Here is a 24,907-nt window from a genome sequence, read left to right on the forward strand (position 1 = left end):
TTACTTCTCTCACATATGGTGCTTGTTTGTTTCAAGACGAAGTGGTTGTCAGTCTACATGAGACAATTACTGCATTGCCTCAGGACAGGCTGTCCGGAGAAATGGTGGGAAAGTAACCATACATAATGGCAAGTTTGTACTGTTGGGAGTGGGTAAGTTAGATCAGTTTATGATGCAGGAATAATAGAGGGACATATTCTGTTGATGGTTTAGGGTGAAGAGCTGTGATGACGCTTCTCAGCCTGTGGTTCACTTGTCTGCAGAGCAACAAAGGACTTGAGAGTCTAACTCTCAACTGTACAGATTTTCACAGAATGTTCAAATTTTGCCTCATGTTTTTGGTCTGATCCTCAGAAAATCTTTGGTTTTCTGGCAAATCACGAAGGACTGAAGTGAGAAAATTATGACCTACATTGAGTTTAAGACTTCTTATCCTTCAGAAAATTCATGCAAATGCAAAACCGAGTATTCTAGCAACTTCCTGTTTATAAGAATATTTAAAACTTGTCCCTATTTTTGGGCCTTTGTCCCCTCATTATTTATGGCTTTGTCCAGATTTTATGCTCTAAGAATTTGAGAGCTATGCTTGGGAGGGTTCTGCTGACAGACATCTACAAAAAATGTAAGTTTCCAGGTATTTGTATCTATACAGGGCAGTGCTAACCAACATTGTGCGATGCGCAGCTACACGCAAACACGAGGCTTAAATACAGACAAAATTCAACAGTTTTAAGACAAACTACCAATGGGAAAGCTCCAAAAAAGGGTGGAAAGTTGGTGTAGTGGTTAAGGTGTTCACCTTATAGGTACAGGGTTTGATTCTCACACGGGGAATTGACTGGGCTTGGAATGGCCCACAAGGATAGTTAGCCTTGTACTAATTTATAGGGGGTGAGAGGATGGCATAATGGTTAAGGTGTTTACCTTACAGAGGCTTACAATGGCCCACAAGGGCAATTAGCCTCGTATTAATCTAGGAACTGAGCCTTTCTCCAGCAATCCCCAACTCAGATGGAACCTGAGCTACAGACTTCTGCCACAAGGGTACAGGGAGGACCTCCTAATGTAAGATGGTTCTTTTAGAGCACAGTGAAACCAAACAATCTAGATTCAGCAAGTCTGAATCTAGCCTATGCTATATAAGGCAGCAGTACAGAATTTCAAAGTGCGGAAAAACAAAATGCAGACACAATCAGCAAAAATGAAGCAGCAATTCAAATAAATACAGGTAATAAAGTGCAATACAGACTTTAAATATACTTATTTTTCAGTTGTTTGCAGTGGATGCCTTGGATTTTAATTCAAATGCACTCCAGATCTCTGGCTAAAGTCATCAAACTCTGAGCAGCTCTGGTTAACTGAGCGCAAACCCTCGCAAACATGAGGCTTAAATACAGGTGAAATTCAGCAGATGGAACCTGAGCTACACACTTTTGCCACAAGGGTGCAGGTAGGCCCTCAATGTCAGATAGGGAGGCCTTCTAAATGTTAGACAGCTGGTTTAGAGCACAGTGATATCAAACAGTCTAGATTCAGCAAGTCTGAATCTAGCCTATGCTATATAAGCCAGTAGTACAGAATTTCAAAGTGCAGAAAAAATGCAGACACAATCAGCAAAAATGACGCAACAATTCAAATAAATACAGTTAATAAAGTACAATACAGGTTTTAAATATACTTATTTTTCAGTTGTTTGCAGTGGATACCTTGGATTTAATTTCAGATGCACTTTTTGATGTCTGGCTACAGTCATCAAACTCTGAGCAGTTCCAGTTAACTGAGTAAACATAGGTTGATAGGAGGATACTAGGCTAGTGGCCTTAGAGCCCTTACAAGCGTAGTAATGTTAAGCCAGAGTTGCCTCAATTGTTCCTTGGTTAGAAATGTAATTTGCAGAGCGAGTCTATGATAAAAACTGACTACCCCTGTCCATAATGGACATGGTTGCCACTCCCAGGGGGAATTTGCAGTCTTCCATCCATTTGTTCAGGTTGCGCTTGAATAGGGTCAGTGAGGAGCTCTGCTTCACGTGAACTAGAAGTTTACTCCAGAATAGCAACAATCTCTGGGAGATATAGCTGTCTCTCCAGCATGTTCTGCTAATGTCACAACATAGGTTAAGATCTCTAAAGCAAGTGACTCTTGTGCTATTTGACTTGCAGATGTGCAGCATATCCATCAGGGCAGGGTCAGAGACTGCCCTGTAGGCCAAGCACAAGTCACCTCTCAGCAGCCAATATACAGGCTCTGTATGATACAGAGTACAGTAACAGGGCTTTCAGTCTATCCATGTAGGTAATGGCTTGAAGGCCCTTTATTTTCTTGGTGAGAAACCTCTGTGGTCTATCCAGCTGCTGCAGGTATCTAGTGAGGTACATGCAGAAGGGAGCATTGTACTCTATTAATGGTTTGATGAGGGTCAAGTAAAGTGGAGTTATAACATCCTTAGACCTGGATGTAATGCCCTTACTTATGAGATGCACAATGTAGAAGGCTTTCCTTACCACTGTGGAAACATGGTGTTTGAAGTTCTAATTGCTATCTACCTATGTTCCCAGATCTCAAACCACTGAGTTTGAACTTAGGGGGATGCTGTCAATATTGTAATTATCAGGGAATTCTGCTTTGCCAAAGGGGATAATAATGCACTTTTTTTGCAATTAGATTTAGATCATGGCTTAGGCATCAGTCATTCACCTGTGTTGGTCGCTCCTGTAATATGTTAACATCATTGGGGGACTTAATGACTGCACCCAATTTGCAATCATCAGCGAACTTGGTAAGCCAAAGGCCATCTCCTTTAGCCTGGACTTCTACAAAATAGATTCCAAACAGTAAAGGGCCCAGCATAGATCCTTGTGGTATGTCATTGGTGATGGGTCTACTGGTAGAGGTGGCGTCACCAACTTTGATTGTATCTATCAATGAGCCAATTGGCTACCCATCTAGTGATGTAAGGGTTAACCCCAACTAACAGAGTTTCTCAAAAGCCTTGGCTAGGTCAAGATAGGCAGTATGTACTCTCAAACCTTCATCCAGGGTTTTGGTGACTTTCTCGCAGAAGTCTACTAGGTTTAATAAGCATGCTCTTCCCTTAACAAAGCCAAACTGGGTTGAGTCTAGAGTCTGAAGGTCGCCTATGCCCTTGCTGATAAGATCCATGATGATTCTTTCCATGTTCTTGCAGACAGTTCAAAGGGTCATTTGATGGCCCCCTAAATGTAAGGGGATCACTATTGCTGTTCTCCACTCTGCCGGTGCAAAGCCAGTTCTCAGGCTATGGTTAAAGAGAATGACAAGTGGGTCTGCAAGGTCCTGTTTTAGGTTACTTAATAAGCAACCTGGGAAGTCATCTGGTCCCATTAAGACCACATTTTTGGCCCTGGAAAGTACAGCTATGACTTGATCTCTACAGATACTAGCCAGCAGACTGGTGTCAGATATCCTTTGAGGTATGGCTGGTGGGGACAGGGGGGTGAAGTTTACAGCAAATCTGTCAGCTAACAGGTTGGCAATTTCCTCTGGTATAGTATGAGTGGTAACATCTACTATTAGTTTGGAACATAGCTGGGTATTCCCTTTTAGATTTCAGATATAGTTAAAGAATGTCTTATGATTATTCTTAGCTAGAGATGCTATTTTACCTTTGTAAATATCTTTAGAGGACTTTACAAGACTTTTGATTTGCTTGTTCAAGCTGTGGAGGGAATTTTTCCTTTACTGAGTCAGTTCCCTCTTGTTCTTAGACATCAGTTTCCTCCTTTCGTTATACATAACCTGTTTATACTTGAGGTCCACCAGGTTGGCTTGTTTTTTTTGGAGGACCTGGTTTTAATCCAGTCAGGTACAGCAAAGTCTACACAGTTGCTTAAGTATTTATACAGGGCATTTTTATACACCTCTGCATAGGAGTCATTGTTGTCTGTGATTGTGGGTGGATATAAAACCTTTACCTTCTCTGTTGAGATGTGACCATACATCAGTCTCATTCTAAGTTACTATTACACCTGACCCCTCCTAGCACAAACTAAACTAAAAACGTATCCAAAACAGATTATAACCTCTTACAGGATGGTATAAATAGCTTCACTGCACCTCCTCCCTCAGATGGAAATTGCAACTATCCCAAGTTCTATACAAATGCTCTATACAAACAATTGAACAACTGCATTGATGCAGCCGTACCTGATAGGACCAAAACAAGCTACTCGAGGAAGAGCAAACCTGTGTGGTGGACAATTGCCATTAACAGGCTTTACAATAAGAGGAAGAAATTGCTGTCTAAGAGTAAGAGGAAGTGAGCTCCAAACTGGAAACACTCCCTCCTCAGCTTAAACAAGCAAGTAAGACTCATTGTGAAGTCCTCCAAAGCTAACTACGAATCCAGCTTAGCTTCCTCAAGTAAGGACAACCATAAGGCATTCTTCAGTTACATCCATAACCTAAAAGGAAAGGCTCAGATTTGTGCAAAACTGGTAGTTAATGATACAACATACACAGAGCCTGTGGACATTGCTAACTGTAAGCAGACAGGTTCTGTGAAAACTTCACTCCCCCTTCCCCACCACACTTACCCCAAGACATCACTACCACCTGTCATCTACTCTGTACCTCTAAAGAGTAGGTAATGAACACCCTCTCTAAGGTCAAAAACACAGCATCCATGGGACCTGATAACATCTCAGGCTGCGTCCTACATGGGCTCAAACAAGAATTAGCAACACCAATGGGTACTCTTTTCATAGTATAAGCAGTGGCTTCATCCCAGCTGAATGGAGAAAGGCCACCATTATCCTCTTCCACAAAGGTGGTGCTTCCACTAACCCGGGAACTGTAGACCTATTAGCCTGACTAGCCTTATCTGCAATGCCATGGAGAGAATCATCACGGACCTTATCAACAAAGACATTAGTAACCTCCAAACATTTGACCCTACTCAATTTGGATTTGTCCAAGGGAGATCATGCCTGTTAAACCTGGTGGACTTCTTCGAGACAGTCACCAAGGACCTTGATGAGGGGAAATCTGGGCATACGGCCTACCTAGACTTAGCTAAGGCTTTTGGCACTATCCCGCAATCAAGCATAATTGACAAATCCATCCAGCTAGGTATCAACCTGTATATCATTTGATGGGTTGCTAACTGGCTCACTAATAGAACCCATATAGTCAAAATAGGGAAATCCCCCTTCAACAGCAGACGTGTAACCAGTGGTGTTCCACAGGGATCAGTCATGGGACCTCTACTGTTTGGAAGCTATTACTCCGAAGTGCAAGCTAAAACTAAAGATCTGTGGCTGACAAAGTTTGCTGATGACTGCAAAATGGGAGTGGTCGTAGAATCTCCAAACGATGTCAACATCCTACAAGAGTGTCTTACACAAACAAATGACTGGTGCCAAAGTCATGGCCTTAAACTCACTGCAAAACATGTATTATCATCCCTTTCAGTAAGAGTGATGTTCCTGCTAACTATCACATCAATAATAATATCCTAAGTACGCACTCAGTGGTGACAGACTTGGGCACACAGGTTGACAGCAACCTTACCTTTGATCACCATGCCTCCACAGTGGTAAAAGGGCATTCTGCATTGTTCATTTTATAAGTAAGGGCACTGCCTCCAGAAAAAAAAAGTTATAACCACTCTGTACTCTCTGCCCTCATCAGGCCAATAATTGAGTACAATGCCCCCTTTGGTATGTACCTTTCCAAGCAGCTGCAGTAACTGGAGAGACCACAAAGGTTCTTCACAAGGAAAATTCAAGGTCTTCAGCATCTGTCCTATGAGGACCATCTGAAATCACTGTGTATTTATTCTGTTTCATACAGACTGCACAGAGTTGATCTCTGCCTTGCATATAAGGCAATCTTTCATCATCATCCCCCTTTTTCCCATTTACATGGGGTCGGGGTATCGTATTAACTGTCGCCAACTCTCTCAATTCAGTGCCACTCTCCTGCCTTCTTCAACACTCATGCCTGACTGTCGCAGATCTTCTTTCACACAATCCATCCACCTCTTTGCTGGATGCCCTCGCTTCCTCTTACCTTCTTCCTGTCTGTCCCAAATCTCCCTCACCAGATTGTCTTCTGCTTTTCTACACATGTGCCCATACCATCGTAATCTGTTTTCTTTGATCTTTTCTGCAATTGGAGCTACTTTGGCTTCTGCTCTTATGTCCTCATTTCTTCGCTTGTCCTGCAGTGTGCATCCTACCACCCTTCTTAGGCACTTCATTCCCATCACCTCTAACTTCTTCAACTGTTCTTCCTTTACTGCCCAGGTTTCTGTACCATACAGTAGTACTGGTCGCACCACTGTCTTGTACACCTTACTTTTCAACTTCTTTGGCATTCTTCTGTCATATACTACACCTGATACTCTATGCCAGTTGGCTGCAGCCCCTCTGATTCTTGCTTTGACCTCTTCATTCAGACTACCCTTCTCCTCAACCACCCCTCCCAGATACTTGAAGCTGTTTACCTGTTCCACTATCTTCCCATCTATCTCTATTCTCAGCTTCTTCTGATTTCCCCAATCTGCTGCCATTACCACTGTCTTATCTGTGCTTAGTTTCATCCCATGTGCCTTCAGATTTGCATCCCATTCTCCTATCCTTTGCTGAAGTTCTAGATCAGAGTCTACCTGTACTGCCACATCGTCTGCATACAGCAGCTTTGTTGCTCTGACCCCTCCAACCTGTTTGCTGATGTAGTCCATTACCAGTATGAACAGCAGTGGGCTCAGAGCTGAACACTGGTGTACACCCACTCCCACTGGGAACCCCTCAGTGAGGCCAAACACTGTTCGTAATTGAGTCACTGGGTCCTTGTACATAGCCTGTATTAATTCTATCAATGTTTCTGGGACTTCAAACCACCGCAGTACTGCCCAGATCAGCTTTCTTGGGACCTTGTCATATGCTTTCTCCAAGTCTAGGAAAGCCCAGTTTGACTCTCTCCTCTTCTCTAGTTTCTTCTCAAGTATCTGTCTCAATGCAAACATCGGGTCAATTGTGCTGCATCCTGATCTGAATCCGAACTGTTCATCTCCCATCTTACATTCTACTATTCTGCGTATCCGTTTATCAATCAACCTCTCCAGAACTTTCATGCAATGTGGTAGGAGTTTGATGCCTCTGTACTGTCCACAGTTGTGGATGTCCCCTTTGTTCTTGTACACTGGCATGAGTATGCTTATTCTCCAGTCATCTGGAATACGCCTTTCTCTCCACACTGCAATTAGTACCCTCAGGAGCCATTTCTCCCCTAACTCACCCAGCATCTTTATCATATCTGCTGTGACCTCATCTGAGCCTGCTGCTTTCCCTGACTTCATTTTCCTTAGTGCTGCTCTTACTTCTTCTGGACTTTGTTAATACAAATGTGCTGGAACAGATATTCTGCACCCTCACAAGGGGCTCGAATGTCCTAGACATAGTACATATAAGGCATATAAGGCAATCTTTGACCCTGCTTTAATGAAAATACTGCATAGCCATAAGTCAAATGGTACACAGGTTATTCGGTCTACTGGCCTTAACCTGGTATATGACATTAATAGAACCTGCTGGATGGACAGATGTGTCTCCCACACCTTTGGAAAAGACTCCTGCTTCATGTCAAGCAGAGCACCTCATTGGCACTCTTCAAACACAATCTGGACGATTAGATGGGTAACCTTAAGTTCACCCCAGGGGCTTCACATATGTCCCTCTTAGACACAGGCAATAGGTGCTGATTGTGGAAATAAGGGTAAAACTTGGCTAGGCTTGTAAGGGCCCTAAGGTCATTGGCCTAGTAATCTCCTATGATACCATCAGTTAGTAAGCTGTAGTTTGCTTTGGAAAAGTTTTTTGCTCGTGAGATGGTGACAAGTTAAATAGTTACTTCGAACAAGACTGATTTATGGTCAGACCTTACCAGGGAGGACAGTGATCCCCCCCATGTTGGTGAGTACTATGTCTAGGACATTTGAGCCCCTTGTGAGGGTGCAGAATATCTGTTCCAGCACATTTGTATTAACAAAGTCCAGGAATCTCTGGGCAAGCATGTTCATGCTCATGCATGTCACACAGTCGATGGAAGGATAGTTGACATCTCCCATGATTAAGGTGTTGGGCTATATGGTGAGTGATTCCAATAAGTACACATAGGCAGTGCACTTTCCTTGGTTTATGTGGGGGATCACAGCTAGCAATTATGTGGTAAGGTATTTTGTCTATAATTAATTGGACATGGAGTAGTTCGAAAGATTTGTACTGTATGACCAGTCTCGAGGTGTATTTGGCTTTAATGAACATGGATACACCTCTGCCTTTGGTTCTTACATGCTCATTTTGTGGTCTGAACGTGCAGAAGGCACTGTAGCTTTGCACGGCCGGGGTGCTCTTCATGGCCTTGAACCATGTCTCAGTGACTGCACAGATGTCAGCATCTTCCAAGGTGAGGAGTGTTTCCAAGGAGTGCAGTTTCATGTTTAGACACCTAGCATTAAGCAGCAGAACCCTGAGTTTGTCTTAAATGGATTTTGTTACATTGGAAATTTTATTTTGACATTGCCTAAAAAAGGCACTATGGGGAGGGCAAGTGCCTATGCCAGTATCCGAAAGCCTAGAGGAGACAGGTGCAGACAGGAGTAGTGCTCCAGTGCCCCTTGCACCTTACCCACAACATACTCACAAAACAACCCTATTTGAGCCACACCCACATGTAGGTCACTCTCCAAAAAAGCCACTTCAGTAATTTCCTTAAATCATTTAAATGCATAAGAAGAAAAAGATACCTTGTAATGTAGCTAAACTGCAACTACTTTTGTGTACTTATTTCCTACTTTAAATACCAGAACTGGATCATGGTCAAATAGGGCCCTAGGCAGGGTAACAGACTGCCTCCCAGAGCAACCCCTCTTGCACCAACCCGTACCCTCTAGCAGCAGCCCCCTCCCCAGCCATCCCAGCGTTCCATTACTTGGCTATTTCTCACCAGTTACCATACACACTGTTCAAATCTATCAGTGTGCATACTGCTTTCTTATTTACTTCTACAATGTTTACAGATATTGAAATAAAACAACACAAACACAGATAGCAATTTGCTAAACAAACAATACAGTCTTGCAATGAACACAGACTTAGCATGAGCAGTAAACTTTTCTGTCCTTGAAACTCATACTCATTGAAACGGCAAAACTCAGATTCATTAAAATAGCATGAAAACCCAGATTCATAGAAAATGCATCTGGCCAGTGGAGGATTAAGTTTACCTTTGGGCTGTTTTCAAAACAGGCTACTTGCACACACTTTTTAGGGCATTGAATACACGTATTTGTTCTTTGATTCACCTTCCTGATTCTATTAAATTATATTCCTTGTATAATACGGTACCACTTTTTAGAATGGGTTTTAAATTTGTAGTTTTAAACATTCTTTTAATAACCAATGAAACAAAATGTATGAATCAATAACTACCCATTTCAGAAAATGTCAACCATAAAAGGCCACTCAAAACTTATGTAATTAACCTTTATTTTCAAATTATGGGTTTGCTTTGTAATAATAGATTCACATCTGTCCAAGGCAAGTTAGTTTTCCTGTTAATGATGTCCTATATTTGTCATATTATTCTTTTTTATCTTGGCAAAGAGTTAAATTTACCTACTATAAATAAAGCACCATGCTAAATGTTAATAGTATAATAATCTGCTTACATTTTCCATGCACTTTACAATTCTAGAGTAATATCTGAAAATTGTAGCAGATAGCCCCATTGAGGGCTTCAAATGTACCTATAACTTAAATATGTTGTGCTCTCTTATGTATTACAACAACCATGCCCCCAATTATATACGAGGAGAAGCTGGTAATGACATAACCATTTCTAGCTAACTTGGTATTTTCCACAAGCAAAAGGTGCACTTCTTGAAAAAGTAGTACATTAGTGGAACATTACTGTAATCAACTATATATCCTTGACTGTTTTACTTGGGAGATCATTCAGTGCATCATGTTGTTTATGTGATAGTAAAGCTGGGAAAATGTTGACCTAACAATGATTAATTGAGTGTATGCAATAGTAATCTATCTGTCTATCAATCTATCTGTTTATCTATCTACCTATATATCTAGCTATCTTTGTTTATCTGTCTGGGCATGGCATTGTATAATACTGAACAATTTCAATATCAGCTTAAGTTTTAGTGAGATAAAGTTCACATCATACAATGTCATTGACAAGATAATGTATACTACAAAGGTATTGTAGAGATGAAATAAAATAAAGCATTAGAGAGACAATGAACTATAGATGAAAAATAAAAGATAATTTATGTCTATGTATGTACATATATATAGATATATATATATATATATATATATATATATATATATATATAGACAGAGAAGTAGATAGACACACAGACACATGCAGGTACACACACACACAAGAATGCAATATCACAATATGTCTACATAAATACAGCCTGGAGATCTGGCGATAAGTTTATGTGGACATAGAGTTACATGATACTTGTTACAAAAATAAAGTAAAAAGTCAATAAATGCATAAGTAAAACGTAAAAGACAGAATAAAATCCTTATTATAGCCTAAGCATAAATATTACAATTAGCATTTGTGATCATCCTTATTTAGCTCAAAAAAAGTTACAACAAGCAAGAACACACAGACTCTTTAACATCAACAACAAAAAGTGGCACAATGACAGTACGCTGGTATTGCCCTTCCAAGTCCCCTCACTTGGATTCCAGGAGCAACTATCACCTCCCTGTCATACTCTTAGCAAAATAAATAAATAAATAAATAAACAAACCAAATAAATAAAATAAAACAATAAAATAAATAAAATCTGTAGAATGCCAGTATGCTGGCACTGACTTCCCAGTGTTCACACTGTGTGCACCTAGCGCCTACTGAGACCAGCCTGTTACTGCATTTCTCATCTTTTTGGGAAATGACTGTAAAATACCCCGCTGGCTGCAACAGACAAATGTCCAGCACTAAAAGATACCCTGCAGTACTTATTCCAGGAAGAGACTTTTGCTGAACCAGTAAGCTCTTAGTAATAAAAACAAAATCTAATAACTCAACAGGTGACTCACTGTACTCTTAATTATGTATCTAAACTATGGAACACCATCTCAACATACATAAAACAGACCATGAAGTTTTCCAGCTTCAAGCCCTTACTAAAACACCTAAACCAAACATGGTCATACACATGCGCCTCACCTAGGTAACTTTGTTTTAATTTGTATGCTTGAACACCCTAACCCTTTATTACCTATATCCTTTTCTATATAGCAACCCTTTCTACCACTCTTCCTACTTAACATTAAAATCAAAAATGGCCAAGGGATGGGTGTTCATCCACCAAGCTCCAAAAGTGGTAGCCTTCATTGGAGGTACATGAGAATGGGCACTTGCATAAGAAAGGTGTAATGGTTCCTGCACTGACATGGTGGCATAGGTAACTCAGCAGAAGGGTTATATCTGTATAGCAAAAAAAACTTGATGGAACATGGATTATGGCCTCAGTGATCTGAAAACAACTGCCAGCCAGCAGAGATCAAATAAGCAAGTAGATCACAGAGGGCTGGTGGTTGATATATATATATATATATATATATATACATGTGTGTGTGTGTATATATGTATAACTATATATATATATATATATATATATATATATATATATATATATATATGATATCCATTTTCAAGAGATTCACTGAAGTCAACAATTAGGAAATATATTTTAATGGCTTGCAACTCCCTTTTGACTGCCATGTACCATTAGCAGTTAGGAAATTATTCTATTTATCACAACTGATATCTGAGGGTATTTCACCCAAATGAAAAGAAGTTACTGTTCCTCTGTACTGTAGTCTAATTAGACCAATTATAAAGTACAATACCACCCTCTGTATGCCCATGTCCTGACACTTCACACAGCTAGAAAGGGCTCAGTGTGCATCATAAACAAAAAGATCACTGGCTAAAGACCCTTAGCTACCATGACAGGTTTAAAGCCCATTATTTGTTATAAGTTTCTAAAAGAGTTTTATGTTTAGATCAAGGTCTTACATTCTGTACGATGAATTATCCACTTCTCTTTGTTGTCTTGCAGCTAAGCAACATACACAGCTTTACTAACACTCGAACTAAGAATTGAAATCTCCACCAACCTGTAAGTAAAACACACTGGAGCTATAAATATATTACCCAAAGTTTACACCATCTCTAGAAATAAACTACCCTTATATGTTACCCAGAGAGACACCCTCATCTCCTTCATGACTAACCTGGATGATTGGACGAACAACCACAAATTCATCACCAAATGTGCCTGCTCTGCCTTTATAAAGCAGGAGGTACATTATAAAAGCATGTATCTGCAAAGTACAAAAGCTTTTGTGACTTACTTGCCTAGTAATTGCTGTCTTCCTATTAAGCAATATGTATGTAAAAAAGATAATGCAGAAACACTATCACTGTGGAAATGTCTGCTTTTTCTATATCTAGTGCCGTTTTGCCAGTATGGGAAATGGAATCATGGAAACGTCTGGCAGTGTAAATGAAATGCAGCAATAGAAACTGCTCACCATAAACTTAAAATTGATGTCTAGGTAAAACACTATGAAACTGTAAAAGACATATAAATGTACATCTTGATATATACAGTAACAATGCAGCAGCGATCAGCTACTCAAACCAATGCCTGGTTGTGTCTGTGTAATGCTGCCATGACAACACCTGTTGGTCAAGCCAGAGCAGCAAAGACTTGCGAGTGTATTAATTCTTGCAAAATTTAAGTCTGAAACATTGTTATTAACAAGTTAATGCTCCAGACTTATCAATTTGCACTAAAATAATAATTATTCATCAGATGATGCTAGGAATGTAAAGTCTGGTCTGTGGAAGAAGTTAGTTAACGTGATTTAACAGCAACTCACTAAAACAATGTTTTCATGTTAAAATCATATATATCCAATATCCATATTTTTGCGTAACAGTCTTCATTTCAGTACTTACCATGCTCCCCCTTAAACATTTTTTCTGGTAAATACATTTGGATTAAACAAATTAAATTATGCCAGATAGCAGAGTTTCAAAGTAAATTGACACTGTGGGTGGGAATAAACATGACGTAATTAAAGTGGGTGTTAATTTTCAGCACTGGGATTGTCCCTTTAACCCCTCTCTTCACTGAACTAATTTAAGATCCGCACATGACAGTAGTTTTTTTTTTTTTTTTTTTACTTGTTGAAGCCAGCCTGATGCTATAAAAGTGGGAGGGCACTTCACCCTTCCCTTCGCCCTATGGTTTTGTTATTTTGTGATCTTCTCGGCACCTTTCACTCAGAGACAGGGCGCCAAGGAGATTGCAAAATAACAAAAATACATTAAATAAAATAAATAAATAAATATATAACATTCGCCTACGAGAGGCGGTTGTATCTGTGGGTGCAGATCATCTCTGGCAAAGCAGTGTGGCCTGTTGGCCATGTCTTCCCAGGCTGACAGATACTGGATTCCCCCTAGATAGACACCACAAGTTAAGCCAGTTGTTGAAGTCAATCATTTTTTGTTTATATTGTAACATCATCCTGGGTGAAGGTAGAATTTTGCTTAGGGCTAGGGTTATACCTGCCTGAAACACATAATGTGAGAGTTCAGTCATGTCTGTCTTCATATAGTCCAGAGAGGTACGCCTCAAGTCAGTAACCCCAACATGAACTATGACAGAGTCATAACGGTACTTGTTGTTGAGTGACTTCAGTACATCTATGATTTGATGGATCCTGGCACATGACAGGCAGCTGACCGTGATCTTCTCCTTGTCCTGATGGTGGTTTCTATTTGCATATCAGTGTGTGTAAGTGGTTTACATTTGGGAGGTGTCTGATCTTTTGGTAGGCTTCTGGTGAGTACCTCCACATATGTGGGTTTACATGTCATGAACTCATTTTGTGTGAGAGGTGAAGTGTGTGTGTGCTGACAATCTGTTTGATGTCTGGTTTGTTGTTACATGAGAGAAATTATTCCAGTTTCATAGTGTAATTACATCTCTCACATTGGGTATTCATTTGTTTTAGGAGTAAGTGTATGTCAGTATACATGAGGCAATTATTACATTGCCTCAGGATGCCCATGTCAATCAGGCTGGCTAGTGAAATATTGGGAAACTGCCCATCCATTATAGCAGGTTTTTAGTGCATGTACTATTAGGGAAGGCAGTGGGCTAGTCTGCCCAATTTTTGTACTAGGACTAACAAAGGTGCTTGTTCTGCTGAAGGTTATGGACGATAAGTGTGGCAACTCTGCTCAGTGCACCCAAAGTGCAGTTAGGGAAGCTCAGGAGGGTTGGACTGAGAGATGTATAGAGAAAAACTGAGTTTCAGTGTGTTTGCGTCTATACGGGGCACCCTAACCCCTGTTGTAAGGTGCACTGCAATGGGCAAATGAAAGTTTTAAATACAGGTGAAATTAAAACAGTTTTAAGCTAATATACTAATAAGAAACCACGCAATGAACGTTCCTCCAACAATCCCCACCTCAGTCAAGGCTGGATCTACACCCTCCTGCCACGAGGGTGCAGGGAAGCCTTTCTTAATGTAAGATTTCGGGTTTAGTGCTCGTGTATCAATAACAGGCTAGATTCAGCAGGTCTAAGTCTAGTCTATGCTATCTAGGTCTCAGAACAGTGCAAATCAAGTGCAGAGAAGTTCAAAAAAAAAATACCTAGAGCCCTTTTGTGTGTTTTCAGCACAGACAGATCAAGTAAGCACCTACTGCCACCAGATGAACAATCCCAGTCCTCCCAATGCAAAAACACAGTAAAGGAGTGTCCGGAGTGAAATGATACCACAACAAACTTAAAGATATAGATACAGCAGTGTATTTTAAACAGCTTATAAAATTGTGATTATTCAGTAAAAGTACTTCACTTTGAATAAATGAGTCAAGAGCCACTCAGTTGTGCAGAATTTATAAAGGCAACAAAAAAGATAAGCTGATTAATAAGTCCTCCAGTCAATAAAGCTACATTCAGAAATCTCAAGTGATTCCCCATCTTCAATAGGCCAGTCTACCTCCCAGTGCACTAGAAGGAAAATCCACTGACCTCTTTTGTGTAAAAAATAATTGCTTGCTAGAATGTAAAAACACACTACTTCATCCAACAGCTAGCTAGATAATGAAGTCAGATCAAGTAGAACAGACAATGAGAGGCAAAATGCACTTTTTCAATATATGCACAAGGAAAGATAAATAATTCAGAATATTAACAGACATTTAGAAAGACAGGAGCGTATTAATCTCAATTTACATTAGGAGTGGGCAGCTTAAAATCACCAGGTTTAAAAAGCAGATCAACAAATGGGAGGGTGGGTGGCAAACACAGCAGGGAATCACCATCAGTGCTTTAGTTTATGCAGGCTTCAAAACTTTTCAAAGAGAGAGGCCCAGAATTTCACTGAGTATTTCAGTATCACTCGAGAGAATTTAACCAATGAAAAAAAACACGTGAAGTCTGTAGCCTAGATAATTTGTGTCCAGCTCTCACATAGAACAAAATCACCAGGCCAAGCAGATTTCTTAAAACAGAAAACAAAATGGAGCAGGTATCAGAAAGCAGCTTTAAAATATCACAGACAAAAAAAAAAAGAAGTTATGTACTCACCATAACGTTCCATGTTTGTAGCCTATCTCGCCTTTCATTCTTACATATGGGTTCGGAGCCAATTCTCGGCTCCGACTCGGCCTATTACAAAGCTCAAAGTCTTCTAGTTGGCTCGTGGCTAGGTAGGTATCCCATAGTGCACCAGTACAGTCCCCAGATCTTGTTTGCTGCTAAACTATAGAAAGACAGAACTAAAGCTATCTAGAAAGAACAACAATGATGAAAAGTCTCCACCTTATAATGGAAAAATTATCCTGTCTCCAGATCCTTCCAGGAGGGGGGGTAGGTGGGCAGGTTCGTAAGAATGAAGGGCGAGATGGACTACAAACATGGAATGTTATGGTGAGTACATAAATTCTTTATGTTCTGTAGTCCTATCTCGCCTTCATTCTTGCATATGGAACAGCGTCCCTAACACCTTATTCTTGGGTGGCTCACGGGAAAAAAACTCCCGAGTACCGTGAAACCAAAGGAGGCTCTACCCATAGAGTTCAGGTCCAATTTGTAATGAGTAATAAAGGTATGAAGGGTAGCCCAGGTTGCTGCTGCACAAATATTGTCAATTGGAACTCTGGCTTGGAAGGCTGCAAATGTAGACTGGGATCGTGTAGAATGAGCCTTAATCTTGAACGGTAAAGACTTTCCACTGGAAGAATAAATGAAGGAAATACAGCTCGAAATCCAATTCGAAAGGGTCACTTTGGAGACTGGGAGATGTAATCTGTAGTCAGAAAATGATACAAACAATTGGTCTGACTTCCTGAGTTCCTTAGTCCTGTGAAGATAGAACCATAATTGTCTGTGAACATCTAACTGATGAAATTTGTATTCTGCTACATTGAAATGGTTAGGAAAAACACCGGCAGCTCTATAGCTCGGTTCAAGTTATTATGAGAGCAAACTTTAGGGATAAATGATGGATTTGTGCGAAGAGAGACTATCTTTGTGGAAAATCAAATAAGTCGGCTTGAGAGACAGTGCTTGTAACTCTGATACACGTCTAACAGATGTGATGGCTACTAGAAACAAAGGCTTCAAAGACAGAAACTTCAGTGGACACGAATGAGCAGGTTCAAAGGGTAGAGAAGTTAATTTGGACAGGACGAAGTTTAGATCCCAGGAAGCTACCAGTTCCTGAAAAGGAGGTCTCAGCAAAGTAGCACCTTTAAGGAAAATTTTACACAACCTATGTGACATCAGGTTAGACTCATGTTGACCCAAATGAAAATTAGATATCGCTGCCAAATGAAGCCTAATTGTGGCAGCAGCAGATCCCTGGTGGAAAAGTTCAGACAAAAATTCTAAAACGACTGGGATGGATGCAGTGTAAGGGTCAACATTCCTTTCTTCAGCCCAGATAGAAAACCTTCTCCATTTGCTAGTGTATAACTTTCTAGTGGAAGGTTTATGTGCAGATGTGAGAATGTGGGTTACAGCAGGTGAAAAATCATGAAGCCTGACTAGGGATGGAATTGGAGCAGCCACGCTGTCAAGTTGAGGGTGTGGAGGCTGGGGTGAAGAGAGCCTGACATGTGTGTCAAGAGGTCTGGCACTGGGTCCAGAGTCCATGGATCATCTAGTAGATGAGCCCTGAGAAAGGGGAACCAAATCTGACGAGGCCAGTAAGGAGTGATGACCATCAGTTTGCTTCCCAACAGCTTTGCTTTCTGAATCACCTTGGATATGAGAGGAAAGGGAGGGAAGGCATAAAGGAGACCCAGAGGCCAATCATGAACAAGTGCATCTCCCGGTAACTCCCCCGGGGGAGGGGGATAAGGGAAAAGTAGCTGCTGCATTTGGAGTTGATCGAACTGACGACAAGATCGCAGCAAGGCCGTCCCCATATACGGAAAATCTGTTCCGCAATTTCTTACTTCAGAGACCACTCATGAGGCATCAAGATTGCCCAGCTGAGTTTGTCGGCTATCATGTTGGTTGTCCCTGGGATGTGTGTTGCAACCAGAAAGCACTGGGAAGATATTGCCCACTTCCAAACACAAATCGCCTCCCAACAAAGGGAGTAAGATCTGGTTCCACCTTGCTTGTTGAGATACCATACCACAGATATAAGCTGATTAATAAGCCCTCCAGTCAATAAAGCTACATTCAGAAATCTCACTCTCTGACTGGATTGCTATCGTCCCAAGAGGAAGAAGGTTGTGAAGTGCTTGTAATGCTAAAAGCATCGCCCTCATCTCTAGGACATTGATATGCAGGTGAGCCTCATGTTCTTGCCATGTGCCTTGGACAGTCCTGCCTAGATAAATGCTCCCCACACCCTATCTGTGAGGCATCTGTGGTCACAGTAGCAATGGGTCGGTGAGGAAGGAATGGAGTGCCTGTCGTTAGTTGGTCGGGTTGAATCCACCAACGGTGGTCCTTTTTGCAAGACTCTGTTAAGATATTGTGGTGGGATAGAGGCAGTTGTTGAAAGGACCACTGGGATGATAGAAGCCATTGAAGAATTTGCATATGTAATCTGGCCAGAGGGACTAGCATTATGGTGGAGGCCATGGTCCCTAAGAGTTTCAGCACTGTCTTTGCCTTGACTTTTTGAAGAGGAAGTAAACAGAGAATTTGTATGAGGTTCTGTGCCCATTCTGCAGGAAGACAAGCTAACATGGTGACTCTGTCTATTTCTGCGCCTATAAAAGTCACAAATTGAGAGGGCAATAAGGCAGACTTTTCCCAATTTATAGTAATCCCCAACTGAGCACAAAGTTGGATCGTGGAATCTCTGGTTTGAAGGAGTAGATGCCTGGTGGGGCCGGTCAGGAGCCAGTCATCCAGGTATGGAAACACTTGGAATCCTAGACGTCTAAGGTGAGCTGTCACTACTGCCATACATTTGGTGAACACCCTGGGGGCTGTGGTGAGACCAAAGGCCAGAGCACAAAACTGGTAGTGACTGGCTCCCAGCCAGAAGCATAAGTGGATCCTCGATGCTCTGTCCATTATTATATGATAGTACACATCTTGGAGGTCTGTTAAGCACATCCAAGTGTCTTTCCCTAACAGAGGGAGTATAGACTGCAGTGTCACCATCCGGAACTTGTCCTTCTTTATGGATTCATTTAGTTTGCTGAGGTCCAAGATAGGCCTCCAGTCCCCTGTATGTTTTGGCACTAAAAAGAATCTAGAGTAAGTTCCGAATCCTACCTGGTCTGCGAGGACGGTTTGCATGACTCTGTGAGCAACTTTTTCACCTCTTCAGTTGCTTGATCCCTGTGATTGGGTGGAACACCTGGGATCTTCTTGGGAAGGTGAAGTGGCAGAGAAAAGGGTAATGAATAACCTCTGGTGATAATTCTTTGTACCAATTTGTCTTGGGTGATAAAGCTGTGTTTGCTTGCACTGCAGCATCTGATTAACTTTTTCTCAATTTTTCTATATTCTCTATTTTCCTTAGTTAATAAATGGATGTTCTTTAAAGCCAGACCTACCATCTTGCAACACCTCTTGCAACAACTTCCTTTATTTTTTCATTATCTTAGACAGGCTTCTGAATACAAAGAAATGCGACCCCCGACTGGCTCCAGAGAAGTAGAGCTGGGCCCCACATCAGGAACGCTGATAGGGATGACCTCAAAATGAATCACAGCCTCCCTGGTTTTGCGGGCCACCCCTGCCTCTAGGGTGACGTTTACCATTTGCTCCTCCTCTTCTGCCTCTAAAGGAGGAGTCACCCTGTGCATCCGGGAAAAATCTCTCAAACTACATCTTACCACCTCTCTGATCCTTGAGATATGGTCTAGAGGGGATGGTAAAACATACTCTCACAGCAGACAGCATTTTCCCTTCTTGCTCGCACCTGGTGAGTGTGTCTTTTACCTTAGGTCCAAACAACAAAGAACTGTCAAAGGGGGCATTGGTAAAAATAGACTTGAACGGCACCACAAAATTACACAAGCACATCCAGGAGTGCCTCCTAAGGGAAACTCCTGAACCCGCTGCCCTGCTCGCCCATCGGTTGCGTAAGAAATCAGCCTCATGGAGGAGTTAACAATGGAATTCAAGGTAGATAACTGAGTAGACACTTTATCAGGGACTCCTTCAGTAGATGTACCTTGTAGAGTATCGCCCAGCTCCTTACTGAGATCTCTATGAAGCCTCATAAAATGTGTTAGACAGTTCAGCGATCTGAGTGTGAATGCTGCTGACAAAAAGATACACTTCCCATATCTATCCATCGTTTGAGACTCCTTGTTCGGAGGATGGACAGATGAAGAAGTCTCCGCCAGTTCTTTCTTAGTGGCCGCCGCCACCACCATGGCATCTACAGGCACACCCTTGGATAAGAATTCCTTCTCTTTGGGACCAGACAGAAATTTATTGGGTCTCCTGGGAGCTGGTTCCATGGCATCAAGTGTCTCCCACACCTTCCGACTAACAAAGTCTAAAAGTTCATCAAAAGGTGGAGACAACCAAGAGGCTGAAGGTTGCGACCCTAAAGCTTTCAGGTACACCGACTCCTCATCAGAAGGGGTAACAGTGGGCCATCTCCAAGATGTCTACAAAGGAGACATCATTAGAGGATGACTTGGGGGACCCTTCTGACTCCTCAAGGTCAGTGTCGGAGGTAAGGGACTCATCCTGGGATTCTACATGCTTCCTCTTGCATGTCCTCCTCCGAGGGGGCTCCTCAGAAGGATATTCTGGGGAGGTCTCGGAAGACTGGGTGCAACCAACTGGGGGGCTCCTGAGGCTGCAGGTCTCTGCTGTCAAGAGAGAGAGTAGGTGCTGAGACGGAGGTTGGTGCCCAAGGGGGAAGAGTAACGGTACCCTTGAGTGGAGCTGATGAGCGGGACAGCACACTCCTCATCATCTCAAATGCAGACCTCTCCAGCTCTGAAGACCTCCTCGTGTCTGAGGAGACAGAGGAAGCCATCGGCTCCAAGATAGATGTAGGATCCGAGCTCACCCTAGCCGACGCACCGAGAGGGAGACTCGGAAATGAAGAGGTTCCGGTCCAAGTGTCCCTGGTGGGGCCAACCAGTAAACTTCTGCTCCTAGACACCACAGACGGCACCGAAGGTGACGGAGCAGAACTCAGCTCCTAGACAGCCTCGAGGGGAGCGGAAACCGAGGGTTCCACAACCAGTGGTACCAAACACTCTGGCTCTGAAAGCCTGGCATGGCTCGGAGGAAACACAACAGGGGAAATGGACTCAAGTGGATCCGGGACCAACTGGGTAAGAGCCAACAGCATTTTTGGCAAGGCAGACAACTTCAGGAGTGTAAGCACTTCTCTCTCTCCACATCTTCCTCTGATAGGTGCCTGGGATATCTGGAAGACAGTGTGGGTGATCTGGACCTCTGCAAGATTTGGGACCTTAAGGTTGGGGAGACCAGCAAGGGATCTCTGGACTGGCTCCAATGTAGTCTCTGAGTAGTCGGCTCTGAAATGCATGGGGCTGAAACTGAAGTCTCAGTATCAACAACTTCGATTGGCTCCGGGGCCAGTGGAGGCAAGGAGGTAGAAGTCTTATCCGGCTTAGAAAGTTTAGGAGGTGGTTCTGAAGCACTGAACGGCACCGAGGAATGCCTCTTGGTAGGCTTCATCTTCTCTTTTTTGGAGGAATGTGATCTTGAGGAAGAAGAACTGGCCAAGTCTTCCTCAAAGGAAGGCTTGAGGAGACCTTTCAAAATTAGCTTGTTCTTCCACTCCTAGAGAACTCTGGAGCTTTAGGAATGGCAAAACAAACAGGTTTCCTGCAAATGAATGGCTCCGAGGCAATAAACACAATTACTATGGCCATCCATAAATGACATCTTCTGGGAGCACTTTAGACATTTTTTAAAACCTGAAGGTTTATGGTATTTTGCCTTTTTAGACATGAAAACTGGTGAAGCAGAAACACACAAACACAACGAAGACTAGTTCCTCTAACTTAAACGGGCCTAGACCTTACCACACTGGCACACACATGGCACGAGGACTAGATCCACTATCTCAAACAGACCTAGCCCTGGGAAGAGAGAAAAGACAGAGAACTAGGTCCTCTAACTTAAATGGGCAGAAGGTATAAGACTAGAAGGTCAGAAAACTATCAACTAGACTGCACATACACAAATTTGAAATATCTAAATGTCCAAACTGTCTCAAAAATAAATCTATGCTCAAAACACTAAGTCGAAGAAACAAAAGGGTTGGAAATATCAAAAGACCCTGCATGCAAGGTGAATCACTAAATATCTAAGTAAATAACTATTTAAATTCCAAACTCTCTAATACTAAGAAACACTGCACACGAAACATAGCAAGATAAGCGCAAACACGCACGTTAACCTGAAACACTAAATATCTAAGTTAATAACTATCTGAAATCCAAACTCTCTAATAGTAAGAAACACTGAACACAAAATAAGCACAAACGCGCATGTTAATTATAAGGACTGGCACACAGGATACCAAACAAGAACAATAAGGGCCAATGGCCAGCCAGTTCTCAACAATTAAGTAATTTAAAGTCAAGAAGAACACTTCAACAAGGCTGAAACTACTCTAACGCTACTAAACTTTATCTAGAGCTACAGAATTTCTAAAGTTAAATGGTAATATAGTAATAATAGAAAAAAGTCTTAAACTTAACCACGGCCAGGCAAGAAGCACATCTGAACTCGTAGACGTGGCAAACAAGATCTGGGGATTGTACTGGTGCACTATGGGATACCTACCTAGCCACGAGCCAACTAGAAGACTTTGAGCTTTGCAATAGGCCGAGTCGGAGCCGAGGATCAGCTCTGAACCCATATGTAAGAATGAAGGCGAGATAGGACTACAGAACATTATAGGTTTTCTCACCTAGCAGGGAATCACCAGCAGTGTTTTAGTTTATGCAGGCTTCAAATCTAAAGTGTGCATCCTAGATGACTTGTGTCCACCTCTCACATATAACAAAAACACAAGGCCAAGCATATTTCCTAAAACAGAAAAGAAAATGGAGCAGGTATCAGAAAGCAGCTCTAAAAAGTCACAAATAAAAAAAAAAAGTTATGTACTCACCATAACGTTCCATGCTTGTTGTCCATAATCTCGCCTTCATTCTTGATGGTTGGGTTCGGAACCGAGCATCTGCTCTGACTCAGCCACATACTAAAGCTTGAGAGCTTTCACTGGCTCAAGACTACACCCTATCCCAAGATGCCTAGCGACAGTTACCCAAATCTCATTTGTAAGAAACCAATCACTAGACTATCTAACCCACCAAAGTAAAAGCAACAACTCTCTGCCTATAACTCATGAGGCAAGAAGGGAATCAGAGAACTTGTAGCCAATTTCAAAAAAATTCCTCTTGATCCTCCAAGGGGGAAGGATGGTGGGATGCAAGAATGAAGACGGGATTATGGACAATAAATATGGAATGTTATGGTGAGTACATAACTTCTTTATGTAAAGTTGTCCTATCTCGCCTTCATTCTTGATGGTTGAGACAGCGTCCCCAGCACCTTCTTTCTCGTGTGGCTCAAGGGAATAAACTCTTCAGAACAGTGGAACCAAAGGATGTCCCGGAGGAGGCCACATCTACTTTGTAATGAGTGACAAAGGTATGAGGGTTGACCCATGTGGCTGCAGCACAAATTGAATCTAAGGGTAGTTTGGCTTGAAAGGCAGTGGAGGTCGACATAGCTCTAGTTGAATGACCTCAAATTTTTCCTGGTAGTTGCTTGTGCTAAGAGCTATACAAGTAATTGATGGTGTCTGTAAGCTATTTTGATAAGGTGACTTTTGAAACTGAAGTTCCTTTTCTGTTTTCTGAGAATGAAACAAACAGTTGGTCAGATTTTCTGAATTCCTTTGTCCTATGTAAAGTAAAAAAGTACAGTTGTGTACACTTACCATAAATGTAGATGTTCGAGTGTATTCACTGTTGCAGTCCTTACAAAATGGGTTATCCAGCTCCCGGTAGCCCCCAGTCGGCCAGAATTCCAAAGTCCTTAGTATATGATGTTGGCAGCCTTCGGTTTAGGCCTGACATCAGGTACAAAAGAAGGCAGCCGATGCCATTTCCTCAGTTTTTCTTGCCTTAACTGTCAGGAGCCCTCAAAAAAGGTTAGACCAGGAAAAGAAAATCCAGTCTGTACCCTAGGAAAAAAGTGGGGGTGGAAGGGGGGGAAACCAGGACTGCAACAGTGAATACACTCGAACATCTACATTTATGGGAAGTGTACACAACTGTACTATGTTCATTGTGTTTCACTGTTGCAGTCCTTACAAAATGGGCTGATTCCCAAAGCCCAGGAAAAAAACAAAAGGGAGGAGGAACACCCACTGTTTAAGGGTTGGTAAGGATGCCCTGCAACACTGCAGTGGCAAAACCAGCCCTGGACTTAGAAAATAAGGGCAAATTATAATGTTTAGTGAAAGTGTGGACAGAAGTCCATGTACCTACTTCCAGTATGTCCCTAGTAGGTATACCTCTTAAAAAAAGCTGCTGAGGTAGAGGCTGTCCTAGTAGAATGGGTCCTAATAGTCGGAGGAGTAACCTTGCCATGCTGTAAGTAACAAAAGTGAATACAATGAGCAATCCACTTAGAAATGGTCTGTTTAGAAATAGCTTTGCCCTGACCTCCAGGAGCAAAACTGACCAACAACTGATCCAACGTTCGAAAAGATTTAGTCCTGTCCAGTTAAATTCTAAGCTGTCTATGCACATCCAGGGAATGCAGTAACCCTTCCCCTTCATTCTGAGGATTAGGAAAGAAGGTAGGTGGGTGGATAGACTGGTTAAGAATCTGGCTAGAAACCACCTTAGGCATAAAGGAGAGATTAGTTCGAAGAGAAACCCAATCCATATGGAAGATGATAAAAGGCTCTACTGCCATTAAGGTCTGCAGCTCAGAAACTCTTCTAGCTAAAGAAATAGCCAAAAGAAAGGCAGTTTTCCAGGAGAGAAACTTCAGGTCTGCTGAGGCAGCTGGTTCAAAAGGAGGCAGAGTAAGTTTCTCAAGTACAAAATTGAGATCCCAAGCAGGAGTAGCTGCCTCTGAGGAACTGTTTCATCAAGGGGATGAGAGAAAATGGGATGCTCAAAGGAACAATGATCAGAAATAGCTGAAGCATTGATTTTGATAGAAGAAAAGGAAAGTCCACCATTAAGCAAGCCTGCCAGACAGTCAAGAATAAGAGGAAGAGTAGGTTGAGAAGGGTCTTCACCTCTAGTCTGCATCCAAATGGAGAATATTTTCCACTTACCTGCGTAA

This window comes from Protopterus annectens, chromosome 4.part0 (genome assembly GCF_019279795.1).
Source record: "Protopterus annectens isolate FY-2018-M chromosome 4.part0, PAN1.0, whole genome shotgun sequence".
Classification (NCBI taxonomy): domain Eukaryota; kingdom Metazoa; phylum Chordata; order Ceratodontiformes; family Protopteridae; genus Protopterus; species Protopterus annectens.